This window comes from Pipra filicauda, unplaced genomic scaffold (genome assembly GCF_003945595.2).
Source record: "Pipra filicauda isolate LSUMZ 115617 unplaced genomic scaffold, ASM394559v2 scaffold604_size233181_pilon, whole genome shotgun sequence".
Taxonomy (NCBI): domain Eukaryota; kingdom Metazoa; phylum Chordata; class Aves; order Passeriformes; family Pipridae; genus Pipra; species Pipra filicauda.
Window position 1 is genome coordinate 6,830 of NW_024104759.1, and position 26,129 is coordinate 32,958.

Consider the following 26,129-nt stretch of genomic DNA (forward strand, 5'->3'; position numbering starts at 1 on the left):
AGAAAGGAGAAAGACTTTTTATGTTATGTTGCTTTTGCAGAAAGTGAGCGTTTTTGTCTATCAACACAGAGTAGCAGCTTTATGAAGTCAACTCATGAACTGAAAAGGAAACTAATTAAAACAATAACATTAATTTACTGTTGCCAATTGTTAACCAATCTTGTACTTTCCACAATTATTTTTACGGTTGTAAAATAATTTGACTGTCTTTGCCATTGTTTTGTATTGTTACGTTCCTGTAAGTGCTGAATGCTGATTCCAGGGCAGAAATTTTATTTGCTATTAACTGACTGAGCAACAGAGTGTGCACATCTCTCTTCCCAGCTCTTTCAATTTTCCTGCAAGGAGCAAAGTAACGTCTTCTCTATTTTGGTGGATTTCTGTGCTTCTTGATTAGTGCACGAAGAGTACCTTTTATCAGTGAGGCATTCTGATATAATATTATAATTCCTAGGCAACTCTGCAGATTGAGACCTAAAAGTTTTCTTATGACGGGGGAGGGGTAGAGCATCTTAGCCCAGGCTTTCTTTAGAAGTCAGGAGCAAGAATATTTACTATTCACAGTTTAATCAGATTTGGAGAAGCTTCTGAGTTTCCCTAAAATTCCTCTTGCCCAGCACTACTAGTCTGCTCAACCACCTGCAGAGTCTCAGGTGCTTCTGAGCTGGTAGGTCTGAGTGATGGATCTCGTGTGTTGTTCACTCTGTGTTTTACAGGCAATTTTCTGGTGAGTCTTTAGCACAGCTTAGCTGTGCTGTGCTCAGCATCTGTTCAAAAAGCTTGAATACCATTTTACTGCCACTGCTTACAGGTTTTCTGGTTCAGGGACAAACTGAGAGGAGGAAGCAGACCAGTTGCAGCTACCTCCTATTTTTGGAGTCCAATCTACTGGAAATGTTTCTGAACTAAAAGTAATCTCAAACAATTTTTTTTTTTTCCAGGAAAAGAAAGCATCCTCTTAACTCTTTCCTGGCTTGTGGTGGTTTTGAAGGAAAGTAAATAATTCCCTCTTTAACAATCTCAAGGGAAATACCTGTGAAATGTAAGTCAGATGAGATATTTTAATAGCATGACTCCATGGCAGTGGTATATCCTAGTGAACAGAGCCACTCAAACTGGGGCCCCAGATGGTGTCTGAGTAGAAGACTGTGGTTCCCTGCAGAGGTTCAATAATCAGATTGTTCTTTAGAGTGTGTGTTAAATATCCTTAAGCAAGAGATGGATGGGGAACCCTCCTAAGGAAATTCTTATTGAAACATTCTTGGTTTTTTAACACAAGAAGAAATAATGAAGGTCCTTCTGAAATTGCTTTCTGTATATTAGTGGTATATCTGCTAATACTGTTTAGGTAAATTGTTAGGTAATCTTTTAATGAAAAATTTAGCCTTTTTTATTAAAAAAAAAAAAACAACAAACAAACCAAAGCCCCCCAAAAGACTCCAAAAAACAACCAAAGGGAAAGGCAAACATGTATTAACCTTTCAGCAAAGAACAACCGGTGCATCTTTGTGAACAGTGAACCCTTTATTCATTTTCTGAAATTGTTAACTCTGAAATCTAGTAAGCCCTCAAAAAATTATGGGCACTAGCTCTTTGGTTCCTGCTATATTGACCCTGAATGCAAAGAACCAGTAATAAACAATTTTAAACTCTGTTATCATTAAAGTAACCTCCTGCATCTCTTCTTTTGTGCAGATCTACTGTTCACGGTGCTGTGTGTTGGTTGTTTACACAGAGGAGCACATAGTACTGTTTATAAGCCTCATGTGAATATAACTTAATTTTGCCCCTTGTTAGCACTGAAGTAGCAACTCTAATATGTTTTTCAAATTTTACTTTTTCTCTATAGACTGCTTCTAGTCTCCTGTGCAACCCTTCTGTTGTGTCTGACAGAAAACATCAGAGAAAAGAATCTATGGCATTTGAGGAGGAGGTTATTAGGGAGAGCGTGGTGGCAGTAGTTTGGACTAAATATGTTTTAATAGATACAGGGGTACAAAACTGCTGTTTCCATAACTTTTGCCTCTCTTTCAATGATTTGGTAAAGATTTGAATTTCTGATTTTATTCCCAACTGTGGGGTTTACTATATTAAAATTGAACAAACATTATCTGTAGTATTGTTTTATGTGCTGCTGAGACAGATATCACTAAAGGATGAGACAAATGTGTTGTATCTGTACAGCAGGAGAAACACAGGGCAGGGATACCTGCCCTTTAAAAGAGTTTCAGTGACTAGTGCTTATATGGAAAAATTATGTTCTTCTTTTCTTGACTGACACCATGTACTGAGCTCTTTGCAAAACCTAGAAACTCAGCATCACACATTATGTCTGGTTTGCCTTCACTGGGATTATAAAATTAATATGGTTTCAGGTACTAGTTTGGGTGTAACCTCTTCAAAATCTATGCAAATTTTAAGCAATGAAGTAGGCCTATAGATTTTGGCCTCTGATAAAAGACTATGATAATACAGCTAATTACATGCTCGTTTACCCACAATATGCAAGTATTTGTAAGAAAGCAAAAAAAAAAAAATCAGTGACATTGAAAGAGGTCTAAGAGCAGTTTTATTCAAGAGATCTCTTTAGGGTTAAGTAGTATGCTTTTTGTTTACACAAAAAAGCTCTGTTTAATTAAATAGGGTGATATATAGTATACACACTTTGGTTGATGACACATAACATGAAGAATTGGGAGGTTATGCTATATATAATAACCGAGTTTGCTCAAGGCTGTCCCCTGAAGTTTTACTAAAGATGTTTTCAAAGCCTGCACAACTACCAGCTTTCATGAACTCCCTGTAAAATGTCACCCATGCTTATGCAGTACAGTTTATTCCTCCAATTTTTATGGAATATAATGCTAAATACTGAGGTTCTGCAAAAATCAGCATGACTTTATTTTTTGCACATTTTTATTCAGCATAGAAATTAATCTAACTCTGAAGCATTCTTTTTATTAGAAGCAGCAAAATTATAAAGCAATTTTTGCTAAATTGAAAGTTAGTATGTGATTTGCTGGTTTCAGAGTTAGAGATATTATTTTGTTAAATCCAGTTTTTCTTTAGTATTGCTTTAGGTTTTTAAGCTTAGTTGTGACATTTCTGTACAGTAAATTAAATATTTTTCAAAGTTATAAATTTTTAACTTGGACTGGTGTTGAAATTTAAAACTTCAGCATGGAGACACAAATTTTAACTTTTGAATCTTTCACAAAAAATGAATAAGAGCATAATGAATTGTAAGAAAGGACTGCATTTTTTTTCACTAGGTATTCTAATTAGATTTTTGCAACCCCCAAAACTATTTCTAAAAACATATTTTGCAATCCGTTCCACTCCCTCTGAAAGCACAGTGCTTTAAATAAAAACAGTTCAATTTGTCTTAAAGAAGTAAACACTCAAAATCTTGCAACAAAGGAAATTTTGACAGCCATTTTTAAACTACTGCATCTGATCAGACTATCACATTAAAAATATGAAACATGATTTGTAAGAGGATATGAACAACTTTGGGTGGATTTTTTTAATACATTCATCACATTTCCGTATGAAAAGGAAAATGTCTTTTTGAGAAAGTAATTTTTATTTCATAGTATTAAAAATAGTAAGCCCTGACCCTCCTTTTACACTTAGGTATTACTAAGTAATACTTTTTTGAAATATACATATGGTAGTCCTTCAAGTTCAAGGGAACTACCCCTGCCTTGGAATCAGTAAGAATATTCATTTTAATTTATCTGAATTATCTTCAGTGTTTGAGGATTTAGGATAAAAAAAAAAAAAAGTCTATTATTTCCAAAAGAGGGACAACATTTGTTGTGATATTCATTGATAGGATAAATTATCTTTTATTAAATATGACATAATATGTTTACCTGTAAAGATTTAGTTCAGAGACATGAAAAAAATTAAACAGAGAGAAACTGATAACCCAGAGCCTCCACACATCTTAATTTTTCAGCAAGACTTTATGGTAGCCCCTGAAATTTTTCCATCTTGTTCTTCTGTTTTAAAACAGGCTTTGCACAGATCGAACCCCAGAATTTTCATTGTGAGAAACTGCAGCATTTCAAACCAGATTTTTGTTTGGCACAGGTAGTCTAGATGTCTTTTACATAGGAATTTCAGTCCAGAGGCACTGGATAATTCCAGGTAAGCATCCAGGATGGCCACCATGCTCTTACTGAAATGGTTTTGCTGGTCCCTCAGCACCCTTCCACTGAGTGCTGATTCCTCTCTGCCTTCTGTGCACTGGAAAACGTTGACGGTTCGATCATATTTGGGTTGTTTTGACATTTGATTATCACCTATGACTAGTGTGAAAAAACCTATCTTGCTGTGCTCGTGCAGCTCTATCTTATGGTGGAGCTTTGCAGATCTGCAGACTGATCTGTATGTGCACTCAGACTCTGTACACTTAGAAGGCTCTCACAGATTTAGTTGCCTTGCCAACAACTTTTGTTCAGTAAAATTGGCCGGCTCTTCCCAGCCTAGGAAAGAGAAGGCAAGGCCAGAGTTGGTCCTTACTGGAAAGGGAGAGTGCAGCCCTGCTAAATTGGTGAAGACTTTTCCCTAGCTCTTAAGTGGGACTTAAGCTGGATGCTGCAGTGCAGTTGTGAAGAATGTTGCTCTGCAACCTGAAAGATTGATTAGGGAACTTAGACAAAAACAAACCCATCCTTCCCTTTCTTCCCTCCTCTCTCTTTTCCCAGCCCTTCACTCGAACAACCTCCTGTAACAAAAAAATATTACTTAAAAATGTGTGACACATTCTGAGGAAGATTGCTGGACCTAATTTCCTTTCTGTTTTTCCTTGCCTCCCTATATAACCTTCAATGTCACAGCTCAGAAGCTTTCTTTGGCAAGAGGAGAGGGTTGTGTCAAGAACAGAGACAGCCAGTGATATGCTTTAGTGTATCATGATATAAATGCAAACACATGCCTTGGGTACTGGGCGAGGGAACATCGAGGAATTGCTGGGGGGAGAGAACAGGATGAATGTGGCCCATGAGAAATGCCACTGTAGGATATAGTGGTCCATGGTCCATGTATTGGTCACATCATGAATATTTTTTCTTACAACTGATTTTGTTGCACATATAAAGCTGTTTTTGTAGTAATAGACCACGCAAAGATGGCTGGTGATGAATGTGTCTGTCTCTTACCTGTAAAGCAGATTCAAGTAACAAGAAGTGATTGTCCTGCTCTGCTCTGCAGAATTTTGAATACTGTGGCAGTTTTGGGCACCACAATATAAGAATGATGTTAAACCATTAGAGAGTGACCAAAGGAGGGCAATGAAGATGGTGAGGGGACTTGAGGGGAACCTGTATGAGGAGTGGCTGAGGGCACTTGATCTGTTCAGCCTGGAGAGAAGGAGACTGAGGGAAGACTTCATTGCAGTTACAACTTCCTCAGGAGAGGCAGACACTGATCTCTTCTCTGTGGTGACCAGTGACAGGACCTGAGAGAGTGGCCTGAGGTTGTGACAGGGAGATTCAGGTTATATACTAGATAAAGGTTCTTCACCCAGAGGGTGGTTGGGCTCTCTAACAGGCTCCCCAGAGAAGTGGTCACAGCACCAGGACTGGCAGAGTTCAAGAAGAATTTGGATGACACTCTCAGGCACATGGTGTGACTCTTGGGGATGGTCCTGTGCAGGGCTAAGAGTTGGACTTGATGATCCTTGTGGGTCCCTTCCAACTCAGCATATTCTGTGATTCTGTGAAATGGCTGCCTTGAAAGTGTAGTCAGTGCCCCATTATCACTCTTTGGGTGTTCCCATTTGCAGTGCAATCCTCTCAGCATCACCTTCATCCCTGTATGATGTCAATAGTTGTTAGATCCCGTCAAACATCACAAACAGCAATGACTCATGCTGAGGCAGATGTAATTAATTACAGTTGCATTTTTTGTGCTAATACTGATGTTTTTTGCTCCTTATGTAAAAGAAACAGGGAAGAAGGGAAAGGGACAGCATTCTCCTTTCTAGTAGCAACGTTATAAAGTGTTTGTAGCTTTCAAAATAAATGACTGTTCTTTTCCAATTTTTTTTAAGGGGGGAAAAATATCCTGCTGAGATGCAATCTTAAGCAAAGTACAAGAAGTTCCCAAAGGATGCTGAACATGAACAAAAACATTTCCAGCATTCTTATAATAATACTGTGTTTACTTTGTCAATTAATGATTCATTACCCAAAACAGCTTGTGCATTACAAATGGCTCTGCACTGTATTTATGGAGCTGCAAACTGTAAAAGGCAAAGATGGCTTCACTTTTCTTGCAGCCATTTTTTATCTGAATAGCAGAAAACAGACTTTTAGAGAGAGTTAGTATATTATGTGTTTGTTTACTTAGTCTTTCTTCTAGTGTCTTTGATGAGGAGCTCATATCCTATCAAGTTTACCACACTAGAAACGAACAGGTCTGGGTTATCTTTATTTTCCTTTACAAAGCGACAGTAGGAATGTAGGCAGGACTTACAGACTGGATATACAGCCAGGAGTTAGTCCCCTAAGTCTGGGAGTATCAGGTAGAGGATTTCTAGTCCTGTTTATTTCTTCAGATTTAAAGAGACCCATAACATGGCCTCTACCACTGCCACTGCTCCTGGGTCTGAGAGACACCTGGGCCACAAATTACCTCTATTTCCCCTTCAAGAAGACATGTTGCCCCATTACCACCACGGGCAGAGGAGCAGTGTGAGCCCATGACTGCAGTGTGCCCAGAAGCTGAAGGTACAGAGGCAATGGGTTTCCAAGAGCCATCACAAGTTGGTCATGCAATTACTGCAGGATAGGAAAGAGGTCAGACCAAGCATTCAGCTGGCGTAAATCAGTCCAGCTTGTCACTGACTTTAGTGGAACTGGTTGATTTATATCCGTTGAGAATCTGACCTGTCACAGACAGAGATGGAAAATGTAGCACAGTTGGATTCAGTGGGAGTTGTGCTCCCCTGTCACGTGTGTAATATAACTGAGTTCCTGCAGCTGTGGGAGCTGCATCTCGGATTTCCCCACTCTGGTGGTGTTCTTCAAATTATGGCAGAGCTCTTCAGTCACAGAACATTTTTGTTTTATGTTATTGCCATTAGGCCATCTGAGCTTGGCTAAACATGTGGTTGTAACTTTATTAGACTTCTCCTAAAATTAATTTCACCCTTGATGGCTTTCACCTTGATAAATTGCATCATAAATGGACATAGGTGAAAGCTGGAATCTTCTTAGATTAGTCTAAAATGACAGATTTAATGGTTTTATTTTACATATAATAGTTACAGAATTTGATCCAAAGCCCAACATGGAGAAACTCTCTTGTCTTCAAAAGACCATATTAAACAGACATTGCCATTGCTGGTGCCAAAAGATTCAAGTTGTTTATTTGCAGTCTTATCTTCAGAACAGTTTGTTAGACACAAATCCACAGAGGGATTTGCTCAAAAAGCCTCAGATATTCAACTCTTCCAAGAGAGTCCAAGGTGCACAGACTCCATGTCTAGCATCCAAAGGCAGAGTCAGTACTTCATGAAAAGAAAAACAACCAGGGCTTTTCGTATCAGCAGGTAGAGAGGATAAAGGGCAGCAAATATCTTGTATCTGAAAAGGAGAGGAAGTACACTGTGCTCAGCATCACTAGACTATACTGCTCTCCACTTGGGATTCATGTAATTGAGCTCACTTGAGAGTTGTGAGACATAAGAGCTTTGGCTCCCCTTAGAAGCTATTATTGCTTTAAAAATAAACCTGGCATTTCCTGATTGTGCAAAATTTGCATATTTCTTGAATATTAGTGTATCAACACAGAGATATTAATCAGTAGTATCAGATAGTGTCTGCAAAATCATCTTTGCCTCCCAGAATTTTTTTTATTCTTATCATTATCAGTTTTTATGAACATTATGTATCTTGTGAATGTTAGCTAACTAGGCTGATATAAATCTTTGAGCTGTGAGAACTGAAAAGATACTTGCAAGCAATTGTGCAATAACTATATTAAAATAAAACAAGTTGGGTCCAAAGTCTAGACATTTGCCTTTTAGCTATATGATTCTTATCTCTGTCATACAGTTTCTCCATGGAGATGGTCAGTCCCCACAGAAGAAAAGATAAAAGGTCAGCAGCAGCGTTGGCCAAACAGTACAGTTTCAACTGGCATAGTATAATTTTTCCTTATTGAGTTAATTAAAAGTGTAAAGCCAAATTAAGCATTATTTTCTCTGATAAGCCTTCTATATGTTCCAGTAGTAGCTCTTCTGCTCTTCGAAAAGCCCAGGTCTGGATCCAACACCTTTTGGAAAACAGTAAAATGAGGCTAATTTCCAGCTGAGCAAAAGTTGGACTCAGATATGGAAACTCAAGAAGGACTTTACTCTGCAGGTCAGGATTCCAGAAGAATTTCAAGGTATCACAGGCGAGTCCATGCTCTCCAACTGGTTCCACACATCCTTCGTCAGGGAATGCTCTTTTCAGGATTTTCCGGAACTTACAGATGTTTCACCACTGTGTCGTTTCAGGGCATGGCATTACTGTTTCCTTCCTGGAAAGAACATATGGGGAGTTAGATGGAGATAAGGCCATGCAAACTTGAGATCCTCTTTTGAATGGCTTCTTTTGTGAGTATACTGTGTATCTTTGCAGACTAGTGCTGGGAGCCTTTAATTTCCCCTGCAGAATTTGACTCAGTGACTTGAACTAAGGGCTTTGCATGAATTAACACACAATGGGAGTAAGTAAAGAATACCTACAGGTACAGAAAACTGCTCAAGAAATAATCTTACGTAGAACTGAAAGGATGCTGTGGCTTCAGAGCATGTTCAGTTTGCAGTTACATTAGCAGTCCTACAGAACCACTGGGTGTTGTCACATAAGAGAGGTTATGAGAATTTGGACTCCTAAGCAGATTTTACAGCTATTAAGTGATATATTGTGATTTGCTTTGGATTCTGTAGAGGAGCTTTTGTCCTCCGAACATACAGTGGAGGAAAGAGAAAAAATAATTATCTTTTTGGAGAAAACAGATCAAGATTGCAGGGTTGGTACCAATCCTAAGTCTGATGGGATACAATTGTCTGTTTTCCCTAAATGCTTCTCTGTGTTTCCATTCTGTTTTGATTTATGAAGAAAACTTATGGAAGTTTCATTGTATGGCACTGGAAACTAGACAACCTCAGAATACAGGTGATCTCTTGTTTATTTAATGTTAGGCAAGCAGACAGAATGGTGGAGAATTCCTGTGCTTACATCTTTCTTTCCAAAATCCTGTTAGATGGCCAACTCAGATGCTTTTGTAAACCTGGACTAGTGCCTTCATTTAGACTGTCTAGGTAAGTTTGTATTGCATTCATCAATGTCATAGTACTCCAGCCATGTATTTGATATTTTTTTTCTTTTAACTTGAAAGCATATTTATAAAGTGTATTATTTTTATTTAATGGTTCCTCCTTTTGGAAACTCTGGATAACCATTAATGTATGGGCACTACTGATGACTCTTTTCTACTAAGCATTTACACTTTCAACACTGGAAATAGTTTGTTTAAAGCAAAAGCAGTTTTATCTACCTGAGCTGCAGACAATTCTCTTTATCTTTTCTTTTTTGAGGGGGAATTGGCAATAATTCTTAAGAACAAGTATTTTCATATATAATAAGAAAGACTATGATCAGAGAATGGTTGGAGAATTGCTCACAGCACCTAACAAAGATAACTCAGAGGGTGTTCATTATTAGGTAATAGGTAAATTTGCATGATACTTGGAGGCAAAAAGGAAATGCTTGAGATGTGGTAGAATTATTGCCTGTTGATATGTAAAATGAGTAACTGGTTCACATGGGTTCTTATGAATTGACAAATTCAATAATAACATATTTTCACTGTTTCCACAAGTTTTGCTGTTTTGAGAACAGAAGAGATTTCAATTTGCTCAAGCATAACCACTATATGTTTTTACAACCAAGTTCACGATTCCCAGCTCAGTTTGCTCCCTACTTTATCAATTCCCTCCCACCACGATTTCTTGTTGCAAACAGAGAGTCAAGACCTATGAATAAATCCCCTGCTGTCACCTCAGACATGCTGTTTTGAGGTTGTTTTCTAGCTTATTTCCATGTTGACATCTCACAGTCATGATTCTCTCTCCAACCTCTAATGTTATTTCTGAGCATTTTTTCTTGAACTGCTTGAGACTGTTGACAGGAACCACTTACTGAAGAGCTCTACTGACACCACTCATAATGCCAGAATCAAAAAGACAGAGGATCATATCTTTATAAACTGAAATATTTGAATCAGTAAGAATATTCCTTGTCTTCTGGAACCACATGATTTCACCCTAAATTGCTTCTCTAGCACTGAGTGAAATAGCAATCGAAGTTATTTCTTCTTGGACAGTTCTTTTTTTGCAATTAGTTTAGGTGGGAATTGAGGCTATTACCATCTCTTGGAATGTTTCTCTCTCTGTTAGATCTCCTTCTCCCAAATTGCTCATCTAGTGTGTTTATAATCACAATTAGTCTCCCACAGGGGTTTTCTTTTGGATGTCTTTTTAAAGAAGGCGATTTATGAGGTTACCCTTTTAAAGTAATGAGAATGTGCTTTATTGCAGGACAGACATGGTTCAGCCTCTCTCACAACACTAACTCAAAGTGTTGGACCCAATCTTTTCAGGGGGTTTTATTTAGGAAAGTTTGCATGGAGCTGTGTTCTGTCTAGTATTCACACAGGTGTGTGAATACAAGCAGAAAAAGTGAGTGCCAGCCCAAACATCCTAAGCACCTCCTGACACAACCTCAAGAGAGAGAAATAAAATTTGAAGTTTTGAACTATAATAATTTAATAACCCACCACTTCTAAGATTGGCACTTGACTGCTTGCATCCACTGATACTGGCAGACGAGGGACTTGGCACCCGAAACATTCAAAATCCTTCTCCTTGAAGTTCACAGTGTCAGTGCTATGCTTGGATAAAAATTTTTGTTTTAAATTTCATACCTGCCCTCCAGAATTGGGCCTGTTAGCATCTGAGGTTTTGGATTCAGGCTTTTTGCTAGTGGATGCATTCTCTCCCTTTATAGACCCTGTAGAGTACTACAATTAAACAACCTGAGCTGTTTCTGTGCTCTAACATTTTCCTAATCTCGATCCTGGACTAAAAAACATGAAGAAGTAGCATACTTCAAACCCACTAGAAAATAACTTTCGACATATGATAGTTAAAGCTTAAGCTAGTTCCTATCTTATCCCTCTGTGTATTTATAATCCCTCTTGAATTCCAGCACATTTTGTTTTGCCATTTTTCTCAAGAGTTACCAAGACTAATATGAGTAGTTTCAATCTACTCCAAAACTTTGATACAAAATAAAATACACCAAAGATTTAAATGATATAAACAGCTATGTAGTGAATACTTAACTGTATCATGGCAGGAGAGCTCAGGGACTCAGTTTCAAAATGGAATTTTCTTCATTTTCCCTATCTGTTATAATGCATTTATTCAAAGTGGTTATGATTCTAAACCATGAAACATAAAGCACTGAATGTACAAGGCATCCTTAAATGATTTATTTTGATACTTAAGAGATGTATAACAAACAAACTGGGGCTTTTTTTGATAGGTCACCCTCCTGCAGGAGCTCTTCTAGCAGAGCAAGTGCCTTTATGGCACAGCCCCTTTGGTGTCCCCGTGGTAGCCTGTGTGGGAGATCCCACCACATTTAGCTCTGTTCAGGCTTAAAACTGAAATCAGCCTCACCATGTTTACACTGGGGAAGACCAGCAGCTGCCCTGGTAGTAAAAGGTTGTCTGAAACAATTGGTAGTTTTACAAGATGAACCAGTACTTTTTTTCCCTTCCACACCCCACCCCCCCGGCCTTCTTTCATTGCTTAATCTTGCAAGCCCATTCCAGCAAAACACAGGCTCACTTGCCACTTAGCCAACACAAGCAGTGCTGTTTCCTGTTCATTGCTTACCATATTCCCTGCTTTTGGAGAGCTGGCAATTCCAATATGTCAGAGGGAAGCAGCTGCTGCCCCGAAGTGCCTGTGGGAGGGCGCCTGCTTTTTTTGGTTCTTCATCTCCTCCGATCAGTGAGTGCCTGGTCTGCCTTCCACAACATCTGAGACCTGCACGTCCTTTGCAGCATTGCACCACATAGACTAGAAAGGTTGAATTGTGCAAACAATTCTCTGATAAAATCCCCGAGTTGTCTCTCTCCCTTTGGAGACCTTCTCCTGTGGGAAGACAGGGAGCTGTGCCCAGATGTCCTGATGGACATATTTTGAAAGTATTTCCAGGCAAGGCTGAATCGACGCTTGTGGACGGCCCTGCTTTAAATGCATTTTAACCTTGTGCAAAACTAAGCCACAGTGTAAATGTCTTCAGATTAAAAGTCTTCTTAAGAAAATTGCTTGGATATTACGTTGGGAAGTACTCACAACCCTCAACTTGGATCTTGTGCACCTATGTCTAAGGCACTATGTCCTACTTAGAACCCACCCTCGTAAAAGAGACAGTGAGAAACTGGAGCAGTTTAAACAGTGACATCAACTGTGTTTTGAGCAGAATGTTGGGCCAGATGGCCTCCATAGGTCCCTTGGCCTTATATTATTCTGTGGAGCATTGATCCTCTCAATTTTGTGTTACTGATGTTTTCAATGTGAGTGTCAGGCTGTTCCTAAATTACTGTACTTTATGTGTATGGAGAAAAACAAAAGCACACGGCCTATTGCTGCAGAAATTACTGTGGGAAAAAGGATTTAGGCATGTGATTGCAAATGGTTGTACTTTTTCACTAAAAAAGGAATCAGCAGTAGCATAAGCTCTACTATCATCTGCGTTCTTTATCTTGTCCTTAAGTCACAGAGGTTTGTATGTATACAAATTAAGGACACACTATACAATGGAAGAATCATTTATTTTTAAGTCTCCAGTTGATTGATAGTGCAAATAAAAGAATTTCTAAAATGAAGAAATGCAGTCCTAATTTCCTGAGTTATGCGCTTACCTTTTTGTAATTTATTATTGAATTGAGATGTTTAGATTGCATTTTTTTTACTGTCATATTGCAGTTATGCCTGGTTATTTTGATTTAAGTTTTTTTTAACTATTTGTTTAAAGAACTTTGGAACTACAGTAATTTATTTTTTTTGTCAAATTTCATATGAGTTTATTTAACTCTATCTTGCAATGTTATTGCTGCACACCGTGAAAAATTGCAGTCATCAAAATTGGTTTAGGAGGCCAATGTATGTGTCAATATTACATTTTTTTTTTCCATTCTACAGAATTGTAGGATAAAATGTCTTTCTAATTGCACAGTCCTTTCCCTTTAGGACCGATTACAAAAAGGAGGGCTCTTCCAAAGTACTTATTATGGTTGTTTCTTATTTCTGTTACAATTGTCTGAGGCCCCAGTCAAAACCATAGTCATGTTATTCTAGGCATTAGTTTAATACATAGAAGCAGTTCTTGCTCAGTGAACTCATATTTAAGAGGCAATGCAAATAGATAGAAGAAAATATATAATCCATTCCTTTACAGGCATCTTGAACTTTATCTTCAGTGCAAAAAGGCAGCACAAAATGTGTTCATAAAACAAGACTGCTAACTGAAATTAAAATTTGAGTGAATCGATGGAGCAAAAGTCATAGTTATCTGAAAAGATGTAGCTACCATGGTGGACATGAGATTAGCAAGCATAAAATGTGCTGCCTAGAATTCTACTTTGACCAAAATTACTTGACATAAAAATATCATCTTTCTAATCTTCCCTACCATCCGCTGTTGCTGATACCTCAGCAAAGGGTTTTAGTGTTGCTTATGAGGCTTTTTGTAGTGAGAAAGAATGAACTCCTGCCTCGAATTCTGATTCAATGAGAGGCAAACTAAATGTAAATTGTCATCACAAAAAGTTAGATGTGTCTTTGTTAAGGTCTTCCTTATCCTGTGAAAAGATACTGCCTGGCTTTGGTCTATATCTTTATGAAAATGACCATTTGTTTGAAAAATGCAATTAAGAAGATCAATTAATCTCTTATTTGCTTTCCCTCTCCAATTGATTTTAACCACACCTCCATGTGTAATAGGTCTAGTTAATTGTCATCTGCAAAGTTAAATATTTATTTTGACACCAGCTGTTAAGATAAGAGAGGATACCTTCCACCAAAAACTCATGTTCAAAACTAACTTTCTCATATAACAGAAAAAAAACCAAATTCATTATTCACATTTCAGTTGGATTATAGGTGTTTATAATTTATTCTATTTCTATTCCATCCTTTTATTGTTCCAATGGGGTGCTCTTCATTGCTATTGCTGACCCACTTCCAATAGTGCATTAAGCTATGTGATTAACATCTGTCACATGTCGTTTGTACTCTCATCTTCTCCCCAGGGATGTAAGTGTGTGCAGTGAAGTGTCCTGTTAATTTGTTATTTTAAATATGCATGTTGCTGTGTATTTATTAATGAAGGCAAGGTCAGAAAAATAGACCTTATGTGTGGACCAAAAAAGAGTAGGTTCGTGATGCATTTTTTCCTCAGTCCTGATGTCAAATAATAGTATTGTGAGTAAAATTAACACAGAGACTTCATTTTATAGGGGTAATATGATGTCACATGTTCTTTTTACAGCTTCTGTCACTGTTTTGTTTTGCTACATTTGTTCTTACAGAATGCACGTTTGCTTACCAGTGAATTATCCTCAGTCCAAAATGCTTTTTGGATCATAGATTATATTTATCTCCAGGAGCAACGCTGAAGATATCATAAGCATGTATATGTATGGTACTATCTACCAGTATTTTAACCTTAGAAGAATTAGTACTGCCAGTAAAAACCAGTCCTTCATCAAGAAGTGATGGGCACAGTTTTACAGGGGTTTAATTTTTACTTTATTTTTCTCATTTGTGGTTTCTGAAGTGGTTCCTTGTGCAACTTGTCTTTGCTTTCCTTGCTCATTTTTTGGTCCACTTTATTTCTGGTCATCTTGGCCTATGCAAAAGCTAAAAGCTGTGAGCCATTAGCTTTTAAAAATGTGAAAACTTGTTTTTGTAGTTATTGGGCTGTTTCAGACTAAAGTTTTGGAAACAGCTGGGCGGCTAATCAGTAACTTTCTGAGAAATACTAATTAATGAAAAATTTAGTGGTCTGGATTGCTTTTAGAGCAAGAGGCTTGCTCCTTGTCAGGTTTCTATATCCACTGGATGTTTGCTTTGTTATCCTAAGAGCACTTTCTAAATGGAAAAAGGAAAGTTTGCAAAAGAATGCACGATAACAGAAAATGAGAAGATTATAAATATGAACTCTGGCTCTCTTAAGCGGAATGGCTAAACTTTTGGGGCCAGGATTTCATCCTGAAGGTTTCTGATAATGTTTTTTCAAGCTACAGAATACAAGTGTGAGGAAATACTATTACCAATGCTATACAAAAGTGGAGGATGCCAAGAACTACAGTGTATTTTATGTCACAATGTTTTCTCTGTGTCACTGAGAGTCACCATCACCAGACTTCCCACATGGGACTGATTGTCACTCAACTCTTTGAAACAATCATGATTGCGAAATTTGGCATATCAGGTTTCAGTACTGCCACTTGCATCCCTTCTCCTTCCCTCTTTGTTGCCTGGTCTAATGTAATTCTTCATTTTGTTCTGGTTTTGCCCAGACTAACCCAAAAACTGCAAAAATATCCATTAGCTTTGATTCGGGTTCACTAGGTTTTCAAAGCTTAGCAACCTGATAGAACAGTTCCTATTTCAAGTTACATTTTTCAAATAAAATAAGACCTCTGAGCCACGTTGGTATAGCAAGGATAGCTAAGATTGCAACAGAGAGAAGACCTGGATACAGAAGAGACTATTTGCTCCACAAAATCCATTTCAAGGTTTACCAGACTAGGCTGAGAAGCTGTCATTCATTAAGCTGCTCTAACAGGATACCTTTGAGTGACCATATCCTCAGGCAGAGAGACCCAAGATTAAACTGTTCTGTCAGAAGTAAAGCAAGACAGAAGATGGCCGTAAAATTGGACAAGAATTTTCAAAACTGAAGAGAAAATTCAATTCCTGATGTTAAGCTGAAAGACTGCCAAAACTTCAAGAGCACACTTGAATTAATCTTTCTCTCCTGTATCAGATGCTTAGGAGTCCAGAATGAAAGGTCTATTTTGTGCCACAAGCTCTTTTCAGTCTGCTCCTAGGATTCAGCTCCTGCTTCTGGAACCTCTTATACTCTATGGCAGTGGGAGATGACAGAAGAAGTCTTTCACTTCCAGAAACTAAGTACCACAGATACCTGGCCTACCCAAAAATCCCAGGCCTCTGTGATCTGGGTGCTGGGCCTTTGGCCTCTGTGTAAGGTACTTAATCACTGAGCCAACAGGAACTTTGTGACTACACCTAACAGTGAGCATGAGTTACTGAAGTTGCCATTCTTCCTGTCGAATATTATTATAGGGGTAATTTCTCATGTAGTTAATTATGTCTAATGTCAAATTAGAATTTGCCAGTGTTGATTATAATTGACTGTGTTTTGCTGCACACGGAAATTCTTAATGCTGCGTTGTTTAAATCATAGTTCTGGATTAGCAGTTCAGAAGGATTCTTTGGAGTGAAGAACTGACAACTGTAATTGTGCAATGGACTAATTGAAGCAGGCTAAGCAATTAAGGAATTCTATTTATAGCCAGAAAACATTTCCAACTCTTCTTCCTATCCTCCTCTTTTGTTACCTTATGTACAAGGGAAAGAAATAACGCAGTTTATATTCCCATAGTTTCACCAGAAACGATGAATGTGTTGTGTAAAGGTAGACCCAGTGGGCAGCACTGAGGTCTGAATTAGACATATGTCAAAATGTGGGTTTGATGGCCAAGTCAGGGCCAGGGACAGATTCTGATTTGTGTGAGTCAAAGCACTTGGCAAATGTCTTGATGAAATTTCTCATCTTAAATGGAGTCCTGTTCTTATGCTCATCTTCTGGGACAGTGCTCCTCTTGAGCAATGTGGGTCAGCTGCTCCCTTGTGAAAGTTTCATCACTCATCTTGGTCTCAGAAAAGTGACAGACTGTTCCTTCAAGATTTTGGCAACAGCTGAACCTCACTGGAAGAGGGGCCTCTGCATTGTTTGCACAGGGGCTGGGGCCAAACCCATGAATCTGGTTTATGATTCAGGGGTTGGAGTCTGAATAATCTGCAGGAATTTGTACTTGGAGTTCTGGTTTCGGCCTATTGTAACTCCTCTCTTGTTTTTATTTCTTATATATTGATGAGGTATTTGAGCAGTATAAATCACAAGGAATCAAAAAATATATGACCCAGCCTGGGGCAAAGAGCATGGGGTTTGCTTTGTCCTCTGACTCCTACCTATCCCTTGCCCTCTGTTTTGTGATCCTGAGAAGATAGGGTCCATTTTTCATGGGAGAGGAGATGATTATCACTAATGCAGAGAGGCATAAGAGATTGGAATGAAAGAACCAAGGTCATAGTCCATGGCAATCAGGCGAAATAAAATTTTGGTTGCTATAAAGATGGTAACTCTTTAGCAGTAAGGAATTAGTTCTTGCAATTTTTATGTGGCACTTTTGTGTCAGAGCAGGGTGCATAGCAGCAAAAAGCACTGTGATATCTCTCATGTTCCATTTCTTTGACATATTTTAATCATTGTTCATAATTATACCAAAGGTCTTCTCTTGGATTTCTCTTCCCACAAGAGATGACATAATTTCTTTGCTGCATAATTTCTATTTGATATTGGTATTTTCTTTCGAAAGTTAAAAATTACTTTTCTCGTTGTAGAAGCAAATTCCCTTGCATTTTATTTCATACTGCAATTGAAGTTCTTTTAATTGGAAAGACTTTTAAAGGACTGAGGTGCTAGTAAGACTTAAAAATTATTCACTTTTAACTCAATTTTACCTCACTAATAGGTTAGCATTAGTTTCCAAACACGTATGTCCCTTTCTAAGTTCTTAGGTTACACATTAAGCACAACAAGTATTATGGTCAATTGCCAGCAGTCCAGATAAGATCAGATAAGATCTGCTATTTCCAAAATGACATGAAAACAACCCTTCTTAATCCTCTAAAATTCAAGAAAAAAAATAAACAAAAACTCTGAGGTATTTCTATTTGTCTAGAGGTAAGCCCAAGAATTTCTTTTTCTACAGTAAAACCTTCTGCTGTTGCTATTACATTAACATTTAGGGACTAATCAAGGACAAGGCCCCACAGATGATTTCCTACAATCCTACTAGAGATGGTGGGAAGCAATCTGGCAAGTTATTTCCTCACTGTGGTCTACCATTTTGACAAACCTTCAATAGGAAAGCTGATTTACATCTTCTTATACTAAGTGTCTTTCTAGGCTTTATGGCCCTAAATGTGCCACCAACTCCTTCATCAGCTGGTTTTCCGGGCTTCCTTGGTGAGTAGCTACAAACCCAATGCCACCAAGTTTTGAGCCTTTCACCCTTCTGCAAACATTTTCTGCTTTGCAGAACAATCAGTTATTTGTGTTGGCTCTCACTGCAAAGAGATAGGCATGAAACAGAAGTACTGCTGTTCCTGTGAGAAGGACAGAGCTAGTTTGTTGCCTCAATAAAGAGGAGCCAAAGGCTTGGAGAGCCTTCAGGGGGCGCAGGAGGCTGCCTGTGTGCCAGGTGGGCTTGCTGGGGAGGCAGCCCTGTGCCCCCAAGGTGCAGAGCAGACCCAGGTCCTCCCACTCTCTGTTTGCAGGGCAGCAGCAGCCGTGGTGTTCCAGGAGGACCCTGTCTCTGTGCCATTGATCACACTGCTGACGGTAAGACAGGCTCCTTTGCTGCACACACTCAATACCCACTTTCCAGGTCATGAGAAGTGTGTGGATGAGCTCTAGACATAAGTCCCCACCCTCAATACAGCTGAGAGGTTTCTGGGAGAAAGCCTTTGTGAGGGATCTGAGTGGCAGTTCACCTAGAACTTGATATAGCATTGATGGGAACATGCTGAGGAGTGTGCCTTAAGTCAGACAGTGTTGTGGGAATCTTAATCACGAGGACATTGTGTTATCTTGGAGCTAACAAGACAGGCAATCCCCTACAAAAAATAACTGTTAAGCCAATATATTTACCATTATACTGCCACTGTGGGCCTGCTGTGCTTAAGAGCAAAATCATAATCTTGCTGAAGGCTCCTTTATTGCCTACACCATTTTTCATTGTTCAGAGATTCCAGTTTCTCAAATGAAAATTAGGGAACGTCATTCCCTTTATTGCTGAGATGTGCTTTGTTGCTAAGCATTTTAACTGAAGTGCTTTGAGGCTAAGATCAAGACAAAGCATTTCAGTGTCATCTCTTTGCTAAATCAATTCTCTGATGTTTATGTTTGCAGCAAAAAGGACCTAACCACTGAATCAGCCTGAATATGTATTAAGATGACTCAGGCTGAAGAACTATGAATGCTGCCTTTGAAAACTGTAATATGATCTTCATCTGCCAACATACCACAACATTAGGAGCTTAACATCACGCTGAAGGACACGAGAAACAAGGGTTATATGGATTTAAAGATGTTGAGTTCATCTAGATAGAAAAACTCCATGCAGCTCTACAGGTTGGAGGACAATGCAGCTTTGGAAAAAAAAAAAAGAGACCTGTGGGTCCTAGTGGACAACAAACTGAACAGGAATCAGCAGTGTGCTCTTGCAAAAAAAGAAGGTTAAACAAATACTGGGTTGTATTGGTGAGAGTGGAAGCAGGTTGAGGAAAGGGAATCTTCCCCTCTATTGCTCTAATCACTGCGATAACAACTTTATTTTATAAAAGTCAGAAATCAATAAAATGCCTTACTGACTGTTAGCAAGGAAGATCCTTAGAGAAGTCTTACCACCATACAGAGACATTCAAAAATATCAAGCAACTACTGTCCAACTCCACATTCACCCATTACAATGAAAAGAGGCTGTTGCTGATTATGAGCTATGCACCTTTTTGTGGTTTTGGAGAGATTCTCAGCTGTTCATTAAGAGATGGAATTGAAGCACCTTTTTCTTTCTCCAGAAGAATGCTGACACCAACAGAAAAAAGTATGAATTGATTAAGGGCTTGCCACTCCTAAGGATTTGCTTCAAAGACAGGCCAACAGCTTCAGTCATATTGCTGTGCATGCAGTGATGGAGCTGCTTGTAAGCAGTAATTGAGTGTTACACTAAGTGCTTATGATCACACAACTTTTTGTGAGCCAGAAAAATAGATTGCAAATGCCAGTGGGTGGAGATGACAACCATTGCATATGCCAGATTGTGCTCCTCCACCTGCAGCTGAATTCTCAGTGCTGGAATTCCTCCCGTGCCTTTTCAAGCCAACCATGTCATGAAAATGGCTGCCAACGATTTATCCAGAGCTTGGAATGAGTCCTTGGCTGGATGGGGAGGAAGAGGTTGGCCAACAGAATAAATGAATAGAGTTGAAATAATTTTTAACCCAGCAATTTGATCTGTCTGCTTACGAAGAAAAACTTTTGCTTTGCTATTCCTGCAGGAAATCATCAGATTATTTTTGTTTTAGTTACATTATCTGTAGCAAATTCGGATGTACTGCTCCTAAAAAGATTGACCAGATGTTACACGTGATGCTCTGGAATCAATGCTATGATGGACACAGTTGAATGTGTCAGCCACCAATAAGCACAGTGTTTCCCTAGGATATGGTCAAGGATCAAATTCACTGCCCTGTCCTTTTGAAAGAATTTCTGAGTGTCATAGGTTTCTATACAAAATGGCTTGAACTGATTTTTATTGTTACTGTGAACATTCATTTCGACAGCCTCAGCTCTTTCACAGCTATTTGCACGTCACACTTACTAAATCTGTTGTATTTGATGCCAAAACTGCCTTCAATTCTGGTAAGTTACAGTGTTTTCCCCAAAGCAACCTGGTTTGAACTGTTACTACGGCATCATGCCTTTTCCAGGGAAGCAGTAGGATCAAATGGCTCAGTCAGAGATGTTTAAAAAGGATTACAATAGGCTTACTCCCCATTAGTCAGCACACTTACTCCTATCCAACTACTGGAGTGAGCCCAGATGAGCTAAACTTGGGACAGGTCAAGCTAAAAACCACTTCTGTCAGTTCTTCCTGTGTTAAAATTGTGACACAGGTAAAAATAAGCTGTGGAATCATCTTCTGTCATTTTATTTCCTTTGTGTTTGCAGAGTAAATCAAATCAGAATTGCAAGAATCTGTGAAGCTAGACCAAGTTAAGTTGCCCTGCTCAAGCTTTTGGGAGTCTTTACTGGAGGGAGCACTTTCAAAGTGTCAAGCAATACATAGAAAGATCACAGTAGAAGTGAGTGCACACTGACACATGGCTATGTTATCTATTGGTATGTGCACAGAGGGAGCCTGTAGGACAAGAGGCCAATTGTGCTGCTCTGTTGATATGTGTAGGAGTGTTTTATCTCGATGCAGAAAAATTAATAAACTAATGAATGTTGTTGTTCCCTGTCTCTAGTGCTACAGCAAGAACCTGACATACAGGAGGGCCTCATTCGTGGGGCTTTTTTGGTATTGTGTTGGTGACACTCCAAAAGTCATGTTCAGTACTCCAAAGGTCATGTTCACTTGACTGCCTTGGTTTGTGTCAAAGGGCAATAGGGAAAGAGAGAGAACATGTAACAAGAAGAGTAATGGTGTGAAAACATTGCCTTTGTTCCACTGTTATTTAATCCATCATTTAATCCCTTCAGTAGGCTTGCAGAGGATGGGATCAGCAGAAAGAGAAAAGCATCGAAGAAGATATCTGGAAGAAGGAAGATGAGATTGTCAGAGCTTGGGTGACAAGCACGTGTGAACGTGAGACTAAGGTGAAACACTTTTATCTTTTGTTGTTGAGCTAAAAATTGAGGGGGAAAAAAGAAGGAATTAAGCTGACCTTCTTGGATCCAATTAGCTGTACAGACACATTGCTGCTTTGGTGAGACTGATGTCCACTGGCAGGGGTAGACATGGTGGGATCACAGGTGCCAGTACCTGCCTGGTTGGCTGTTTCCTGCCAGGGCAGAACGCCGTGCTGCTGCCCACAGCTGCCAAAAACTCTTCAGATGTCTAAAACCATAAAGAAACCTGCCAGTCTGAGTTGCCAGACCTACTTGAGCCCTTAGATTGAGGCTCCTGCCAGGGTTTGGAGGAAGGAGGAAGAGTGAACTGCAGTTCTTTTGGGGTCTGGGCTGGTAAGATGATTGTAGTGGTTCTGAGAATCCTCTGTCAATTGTCACCAGCCCTATACAGCCTTCTGAGGTTCCTAAGTGTTAACCTCAGTTCCTAGGATGAACTAACCTTCTTCTTCCTTTGAACTTAGCTTACTAAATTAATTTTGACATAGAATATTTGAAGTACAAACAGTCTATAAAATGTTAGTGAATAATGGTCTCTTTCCCCTGGCATAAGAGTAACAAAGCCAGGCAAAACAACCAAATACTGTGCAGCTGTGCCTAAACTGAATGACATGAGCTCTTACAACAACCTTCAGTGCAGAAATGAAATAAATATTCCCTAAGAGTTTATTGATGATTCCCATTATGACACAGTGCACATGGTTCAATTAATTCAATAAGGTTTTATATAAAAAAAATTGAACCTATAATTCTGCCATAATTGCCAACAATTAATATTACTTCTGTAGAAGGAAAGTCTCCTCAGTTTGATTCTTGATAATTCAGTCTCAGAAATCAGTAATTTGCCTTTATTGCACTGGTGCCCCTTGATTAAAAACAGAGAACACAACAACTTAGAGTGATTTCTAATTGAATTATGTGTTTTTTAAAAAAACTATTTTATATTAATGATTTCTTATGATGGGAGGAAAAAAAATATCACTCTATAGCCTTTCAGGAAATGCAGTATACAGATAACAAATCTCTTAATCATATTTTTCTTTCTACAAAACTTCACCTATGAAGTGTTTTGAGAATTAATATGTAATCTTTTCATCTGAATAATACCATACTGGAAGTCTGGTTTATGTAGTCCTACCATAACATGCCTATGAGTCCTCAGAAAATATTAGAAGATCCCTAATACCTTTTATTAATGTTTTTGCTTCAAATTATAAATTAGTGCTTTTTCTTCATTAAAGACTGTAGAGTTCAGATTGTATTAAAGCAATAAAGAAATCAAAAAGTTCATCAAAAGAGAACCTCCCTAAACTCCTTCTGTCTTTACAGGAGAGAATGATATTAGAGTTACAACTAGCTTTTTACCCTTTTTCATTTTGATGTACATCATGCAAGGTTTCTTACAATGAAAGATATTTCTATGTAAACTTTTTTTTTTGGTTTAAAGTAGAACTTGTATGCTAGAACTCTCTTGATAGTAGTCTGTAATACAACACTTTTTCTCCTCTTAGTTTATTTTCTAGTGAATACGTGTGTTAACTTGAAAAAAAAATGACATGAAAATTTATAAGACAAAGAAAACATAATAATGATCCCCTAAAATAGATAAGTCCGTGTGAGTTTTGCATTAGAAAGATTCTAAGGATGTGTGCATATTTTTGCCACTGACTCTCTGTAGGTGACAGGAAGAGTAGAAGTTCAGAAACATCACTCTCAGTGCCAGAGCTGCCATCAGTCTGATGAACAATACCAGGTTGGATGTGGATCTCTACTGAGGCTCGAGAGTGCTGCATGGCATACTCTGGGGTCCTGGTGATCATTCAGGTCTGCTGATCATTCAGAGCTGGCTGCAGCATGCTGGACATCCATTCTGTTCCTCTTCTTTCTCTAAGAGTAAAGGTGTTGAGAAGTAGCTGGTATTCATCTGGATTTTATTGTCATATGGACCAAGATATTAAATGTTTTTTTTTTTTTTGAAGCACTGCCAGGACCAATTATTTATATATAGCTAGTGAAGAGATAAAAATGAGCTACAGATTGACTTTGATAAGGTAAAATTATTCTCATGGTATAGGATATATTCCAGTACCACAATGCAGGAAAATAGCCCCAAGCAATGAGTCCTGGAAACTACAGTTTCATTCAGTCAGCCCAATGCTGCCATCTCCAAACCAGCAACTTAAGGAAGCTGTGTAAGGAAACCACTTTCTCACACTGTCCAATTTAGTGAGTAGCATCAGAGGGGTTGGGGAACAATCTTGTGCTGACTTTACCCTGCCACCAGTGCTACTCATAGGTCAGGTACTCCTATTATATATTATAAAATCATAAAAGCAGGGTTGAATTCTGGCCTGCATTGTCTATGTCAGAAGATTCTTTCGTCTGAAATGTATGTTTTAAAAATCCAATTCAATATATTTTTTTTTTCCCTGGGAAAAGAGTAATATAAAGCAGGAGTGACTTATGGATGGTCAGGGGAGAGAGAAGAAAATAGGTCATGAAAAAAGGAGAAATAATGAGACCAGAATCATTCCTGCTATTATGGGTTCAGCATTTTTGCCTGTTATGTGGTGTTGATAATGAATTGAAAGAACAGTTGTTTATTGAAAATCTGGGAATAAAAAGAGGGGTTTGACTGTTGTTTTACATGGAAAAATGCTGCAATGTGTAAAAAGAGCTATATAAGTTACTAAATAAATGGTTGTCTAAGAATTGTCATTACTCCATCTGATAGGAACTTCATTTTTCATATTTATTACCTTTCAGGATAATGGAAGATGATAAATGAGTTTGTGAAATAAGTTATGTTTTCCATCAGGTATTTATTAAAATATGCATTTCTGGACTTAGTAAAAATGTGAACATAAAAATATTGCTCATCTAATATTGACATGTGCTGAATAAGGTCATCTGAGCAATCCTATGTCTATACATTATCAGTATTTTTAGAATTCTTTTATGGAATTCATCCTGGCAGGTAGTTGATCCCAGGAGAGACATCAGAATCTTAAATGGGCAGAAAAATAAAAGAACACTGATCACATGAATATTTATGAGAATTATGATTAGAGAGAGCTTTTAGCTACAAAAATTACATCTTGATTCAAATTTACTAAAAATTTATAGATGTTTCTTAAAGTATCCCTGAATTAACACTTAATAGGCCAATTCACTGTTGTGAAGTTGAAAGTCTTGTAGCTACTTTTTCCCTTCCTTTTTTAGTAGACTTTGGGTTCAAGGGATATTAAGCCCACTCATGATCTGTATGAGCAGTCTGTGTCCATATGAACAGTGAGTGATCAGAGATCCAAGTTGTCAAATATCCAAATCATCCTCTCTAACTTGGAAAAATGGACCTCTGAGTACTGCATAAGCCTTACAAGGCTTAGTTTGGGTTATCCCAAAGATTGGATTCCACCCCCCCAGAAATTTTGAAAATAGTGTATTTCCATCTGTTATATCCCATGAGGCAATATTTGGCTTATGTGCATTACCTGTGGTACTGGTTTTTTTAATGTTTCTCAGGTCAGCAAAGGCACCATTCACTTTTTGTATTTATATTCCTGCTCTGATATTTCCCCTCTTCAGAATTCCTAATCCCTTCAGTTCCTTTCCCCCTTTTCTTTGAGGAAAAAAGTCTGGCGGTTGAGATTGCAAAAGCTGCAGACACACTGTGAGAACATCTGGGAATCCTGACAGTAAAGTGTTGAGTCCAGCAGCCAAGTACTTGTCTGAGACCTTTGCTTTGCAACTGCTGGGTTATCTCTGTCCTTGGAGACCAATATCAAGTGAGTGTCTTTTTAAGGGGATTGGTGGAAGTATCATCATGGAAACATTTGCTCATCCTTTCGGCCACTTTATCGAGTTCAGTGAAGGGGTGGAAGAGGTTCAGGCTCACAGGAGGCTTCCTGGTTTGTGTTATGCCCAGCTGGGATTCTGTCCCCATGCCTGATGCAGTGGTGGCACCAAGCAAGGGATATGCTCATTGATCCTCAGCTCTTCTTCATTTTCCCACACACCTTAGGGGGTAGTTCTTATGTTGGCATAACCTCTCACCAGAACTAAACCCAATTAAAATCTTCACCCTGAACTCTGATGTTTTTAGTTTCTATTTGTATCTTTCTGTATCTTTACCCGAGTTTTAAAATTATTTTCAATCAGAATCATTGCTTACCATAAAAAAAAATTGCCATTACTCTAGTTTATCTCGAAAATCAGACTAAGCTTTCTGCCTTACAAGCTCAGCAGACTCTGGGGGCC

At 38.5% G+C, this 26,129-nt stretch overlaps 2 long non-coding RNA genes across 2 annotated transcripts; both read left to right on the forward strand.

Annotated features, from left to right (window-relative positions):
- The first annotated feature begins 960 nt into the window (after window positions 1-960).
- Window positions 961-8,432, forward strand: LOC113999304. The gene is made up of 3 exons (XR_003544808.2): window positions 961-1,042; window positions 4,022-4,155; window positions 8,244-8,432. It is a non-coding gene; the product is annotated as an uncharacterized LOC113999304 (long non-coding RNA).
- An 86-nt stretch (window positions 8,433-8,518) lies between these two features.
- LOC120324610 lies at window positions 8,519-24,201 on the forward strand. The gene is made up of 7 exons (XR_005566056.1): window positions 8,519-8,614; window positions 9,206-9,325; window positions 18,363-18,422; window positions 18,734-18,797; window positions 19,368-21,322; window positions 21,723-21,839; window positions 23,548-24,201. It is a non-coding gene; the product is annotated as an uncharacterized LOC120324610 (long non-coding RNA).
- Window positions 24,202-26,129: the final 1,928 nt, after the last annotated feature.